We start from the raw sequence: 6,000 nt of genomic DNA on the forward strand, positions 1-6,000 counted from the left end.
TTTCAAAAACCGTTTACCGGGCAGCGCTGAAATAATAATTTGGCATACCGTTAGCAGGCCGTATGTTGATGGTATTTGTGAAAACTAAACGAAATCGGAACAAGTTTAGGTACAATTTCAGGGTGTTTCTGTTTTGGTACCCTGTGTCTCATTCCGACATTCGAGCACCCGGGTCTACTCACTACTCACACAACAGATTCTACGGACTCGTAGACCTCTACAGTCTACTCGTAGAAACGACGTACAGTGCGTTTTTTTATAACAGACCATTGTCGATTTTGATTTTTTAGTTTGTTCTCATTCCAAATTTGAAATTTTTTCTTCACAGCTGCGTTTGTGTGGGTCTTGGATCGAAGAAAATTAAGTTTGGGAGTCGGAATAATAATAATTGTCAAAGTTAGATATTCGGGCGGGTTTCGGCTGGAAATCCGGTTTTAAATGGTTTTCAGTGGATTTTGATTTTTTAAACGGAAGTTTTAGCCAGGAAAGCTCATCACTTGCATGGTGCCCGGCATGAGTTCGAATCCAGTACAGTTCACCTTGATTCTTTTTTTTCTTTTCTTTTTCGGTATACTGTAGTACAGCGCATGCATGTACATGTACATGTACATGCACATGGCTGTGCAGTTGTGCACTGCTGTCTGCAGTTCTCCTAACCTTTGTAGGAAATCAGTGAGTCGTGGCTTTTCACGACTTATTGTGGCAAACTGTACTGAATAATTCAAATCCTGTATTGCAGTTAGCTCAATAAATCAAAACATTCCAGCATGCATCATGTAGGAAACTTCCCTCGATCCCTGAAAGAATGCAGTGAAAATTCAAACACCACAACAAATCACAAAGGCAATTCACACAGCTCCCATAAAGAGACTAACAAAAAGGAAGCATGAGCAGTTTTACAAACACACAAACACACAAACACACAATGCAAATAGGTCACAGTTGTGTCTGGTTCAACATCTGCGAATAGTAGAAGACCAGCGAGGAACGAAACGGCCCCAATAATTCCGTGTTTTGTGTTGCACTAGTGACGACAGTATTACACAGTGAACAGATGTGCTCGGACAGCCGACGACGTATATCATCGTTGGCGCCGGCCTCCAGTCACGAACACATCGGCGCAGTTTTTCACGAATCTGTCCCGTCCACCAGTATGCAGAACAATAACGCGCTTGCCTTTACCTGATGGTGCTTCATTTGGTTGCTTGCCTATACACTCCTGTCACCATTGTCGTACCACCTCCTAGTACCTGTGTGACGCGCATTGACCCACGTCTCATCCAGGTATGTCTCACAGGTAGCGATGCCGCCATGACACAATCCTGTGCTGTTCCATCATTATTTGTGTGATACCTCTGGTCTTGCCACACTGGAATCCCATGGAACGCAACATTTCCAAGAGCTAGTTTTGCTCATGTCTGGAAAATCGTCGATGGTTTCTCTGCAGCGAGCAGGAACTTTGTCCAGTGTTGGGTCCTCCTTCGCAGCATAGAATCCGTAAATTATTTCTTATAGTCCAAAGCAAATCCGTCAGGGTTGAGTGGTTTCATGGCACGAGTCTCACATCGGGGATTGTCACTCTCGTTGCCTTCATCACTGGAGACAGACAAGGCCAACGCAGCACGCTGATTTTCGCCGTCAGCATCCCTGGTACATCTGTTCATGGTGGAAATGCTGACGCCACACGCAACAGCAGCATGACGAATGGAATACTTGGGACCAATTCGATGCCCAGCCATTGTTCTCCTCGTCTTCGCAACAAATTGTAAAACAGACACCACCATGTACCATGGCCCGTTCGCGTTTTGTTATAATTATGTGGCATGTCGAGAGAACAAGTTGCCACGAACGAAAAGACACTCGAGAAAAAGCAAAATAGGGCCACAGCTACAGAGCAGTCAGCAACAAAATGATTCCTCCGGCCACGAGGCAAGGAGCTCGAAGGACACTCTGATCTGAACAAGATGGCGAAATGCCACGAGTCACACCTGGTTTTTCGAATTTCGCGCGCAGATTTTCGTGACGCAACTCGCATGACATTTTCTCAAAAGTGTCCTTGAGTACGTTCTCAAGGTTTTCAGAGTCTATTATAAAAAAACGCACTGTAGATGTCTACGTGTCTGTCTGAGTTAGTTGTGGTCGCATGATTATGACATGACATGATTATGAGTCGAGTTGGGCATGCTGTGTAGTCTACGTGCTGCGCGCCGTCGACGCGTCCACCATGTACCACCAATACGAGTCGCACCGACGTGCATGCTGTCATGTGTGATCGTGACTGCATGCACTGGACTGCACTGTCACTGTACGTATTCATTTTTACATTTGCACGCATTTTGCGAATCAATGACATTATTGAGGCGAAAGGCTAAAGGGACAAGCCCAACTATTTTTGCGGATTTTCTGTCATAAAAAATAAACGTCACAGGCTGCTCTTCGTAGGTGTCCGCGTCCCAGCGGTCCGGGCAAGCGACCGCACCTCAGTGGGACACTTGGCCGTGGCTTTTGTACTGCAATCTGTGGGAGAGCCTTTCCAGGGGTAGTACGAGGCCTGGTACCGGGTATGGACGAATCCCTGGTGTTGATCCTTTTTTGTTCCTTTCCTTTTTATTTGTTTTTGCTGAGAAAGAAACGTTGCTGTTTCTGTTCCCGCCAGCGCTTTTGCTCTAGTAAAACATTGCTGGCTGATAAATGGTCATTGCTCGTGATGCCAAAGGTGAAGGGAAGCTGGGTTTCTTGCCATTTGCAACTCCCTGTCTCTGAAAATGTAGCTTGTAGCTCCGAGTATTTTAGTTTTTCGACGTGCCAGACCTATTGGTATGAGCTGCAGAGATGAGGAGCAACGAAGGCGTTGGAATAATGCGTTGGATTGATGCCAATAATGGTGTTTATGGCCGGACAACGCCAGCGGTTTTCACTTGTCAGGAGGACAATCAAGTTGGAGCAGGCAGATGACAGATTATTAATTTTGGCGCATTTTTTTGCAGAGTGGGTGGCTTCAGCCGCTTGCCGAAGAGAATCATCTCAGTACCTCATGGTTACTAGGATCTGACAAATGCCTCTTATTGCTAGTCTGCATTAGAGCATAGCAGAATTGATCATGTCACAAGTACTAGTAGTGTCAAGACTTGATATGCTACGATTGTACTCAGATCATGTGGCAACTTCACGGTAATTCGTCCTGCCACTTCACGCTCTCCCGGAATTCCCTGCAGAAGTCACGTGCCTTTGCAGGGGACGACGTGTTTGCATTGCTAACTGATGCAAGCGGATGGAGTGCAGAGCAGATAAGAAGACATAATCTGGCTATTCAAATAGCTTCGGCTGCTATTAATTGGCTGAACTCCTGGAAACGTGGGCAAGAATCTAAACCAGTCCACGGAAACGATGTGACGCCACACAGGAAGCTAAATGGCAAACCAATCAAGTTCTTTGGTAATGAAACCTTTCACCAACATTGTCCGGTTGCATGCCTAGCGTCAATCAAACAAGACCAATGGATGCCACATGTACCTAAAAGATACGCTGTTGATCAACCACAACTCCAATACCACTGAGCAGCGTCTTCTATACAGATCCAATTAGATATTGAAGTATATGAGTCGAAGTTGCTGGTATAGTCTCTCCTAATGACCGCGTATTTGGCATAATTTTCTCTATACTGCACTCTAGAGCTACTTACCTTTTCCGACATTGAACTCAGGCAGTGACCACTCGCCCACAGAATGAGCCAATTGACACAGACACCAAGTACCATGTGCATCCGTCGCAAGAGAGACACGCAAATAACATTTCATAGCTACAAGACCTTCAAAGAAAGCCATGGTGTCAAGAAGATAGACGCGTACAAGGATAATTGTAAAGTATAAATATATATTATACATGTACATGTAGCAGGGATATTCTCAGAGAGTCAAACTACCGGATGAAATGGCAAACGAAAGTCTCAACTTCAGAGAGTAGAGTGGGTGGGTGTGCAGACCAGCGAAGGTCATAACAAATTGATAATAACGTGTAACCAATGTCGGCAATGGATAATGTGTGAGCGACCAAAGAGGCGTACATAGCATGTCCTGTACCACCATAAACACACTTTGACCTTGCCCATTGCGTAGCAATGATACCGCATTGTTATTTCTCCAGTCCACGACAGAATGACTGATGGCGTTTCAGGTCGCCGCTTCGACGGAACATGCGGCCGCAGGCGCAACCGTAGCCAGCAGCAGAGGGTGCCTTGTGTGGTCGACGGGCAATGGCACGCCACTCCGGATGGTTCTGGGCTGCATCGTACCATCCACATGTCGGTACCGGTGGCTCAACCGACGCAAAGTCATGCATAACGACGTCCCTCCACTCTTGCGTGGATCACGTGCGGGGTGCGGGGCAGGCAGTTCACCGAAGAGAACACACTTCGGCAACCGGTGATCTTCCCTCCGTGCCACGTGTCCAAGCCAGCGCAAACGTCATTCCCGTATGATGTGACCAATGTCCTCAGGCACTCCAAGGGTCTTTCCAAGGGCTGAGGACGTTGCGTGGGTCTCCCATTGCTGCCGTCGCGACACTCCAACGATAGATCTGACACATTGATGGTGGAAAAGGTTGAGGTGTCGTAGGTCCGGAGCCTTCGTTGTCCAGGTCTCCGCGCCGTACAGGAGGGTAGAGAGCACCACGGCAACATACACGCGACGACGACACTGCAGACTCAGTGACCGGTTCTCGGATACGGCTTGCTTCAATTGCAAGGAACTAAATACGGCAAGCAAATCGAGGGACATTAGGTGCAAACCTCGTTGTTCTAGTTGTCTAGACTGCACGGGGTCTTGAAAATACTGAGCCTCCACGTTGTATCTGTGTGGCATGTGGCATCCGTTGATCTCGTTTGAGTAGTAGTAGGCATGCACTGCATTATGTTTTGATGAAAGGTTCGATAGCTGATGAATGGGTTTATCATTTGGCTTCCTGTGTGGGTATTGCTTCTGTGGATTGGTTTGGAGCAATGTTCAGATAGTCCAGGCATCAGGCAAATTTATAATGGCGGTCCAAGCTAGTTGAATATCCGGATCACTTTTTCTCATCTGGTCTACACTCCATCCGCTTGCATCCGTAAGCAATGCAAACGCATTGTCCCTTGCACAGGCACTCCTGCAGGCAATTTTGGGAGAGCGTAAAGTGGCAGGACGGATATTCCCGTGAAGTTACAACATGATCTGAGTATAATCGTAGGACATCAAGTCTTGACACTACTTGTGACATGATCAATTCTTCTATGCTCCAATGCAGACTAGCAATAAGAGGCATTTGTCAGATACTAGTAACCATGAGGTACTGAGACGATTCTCTTTCGCAAACCACCCAATCAGCTATAAATGCTCAAATAATCTGTCATCTGCCTGCTCCAACTTGACTGTCCTCTTGACAAGTGAAAATCGCTGGCGTTGTCTGGGCCATAAACACCATTATTGGCATTAATCCAACGCCTCCCTTGCTCCTCATCTCTGCATCTCGTAACGATAGGTCTGGCATATCGAAATCTAAAACTAAAATACTTGGAGCTCTTATTTGTTCAAGCTATATTTTCAGAGCCAGGAAGTTGCAAATGGCAAGAAACCCAGCTTCTCTTCACCTTTGGCATCACGAGCTATGATCATTATCAGTGAGCAACGTTACTAGAGGAAAGTCGCTGGAGTGAACAGAAAGCTTTCCAAGCAGCAACGTTTCTTTCTCAGCAAGAACAAACAAAAATGAAAGGAGCAACACCAAGGATTTGTCTATCCCGGTATACTACTAGTAGGTACCCGGGTGTGTGTAGCCTCTGGCATGGCAAGGTTCTGCCACAGATTTCCAGTACAACGGCCACGGACAAGTGTCCCACTGAGATGCGGTCGCTCGCCCGGACCGCTCCGACGCGGACACCTGCGAAGAGCAGCCTGTGACGTTTATTTTTTTATGACAGAAAACTGCAAAAATAGTTGGGCTTGTCCCTTTAGTCCTACCCATTAT

The sequence above is a fragment of the Sycon ciliatum genome, chromosome 1 (assembly GCF_964019385.1).
Source record: "Sycon ciliatum chromosome 1, ocSycCili1.1, whole genome shotgun sequence".
NCBI lineage: Eukaryota > Metazoa > Porifera > Calcarea > Leucosolenida > Sycettidae > Sycon > Sycon ciliatum.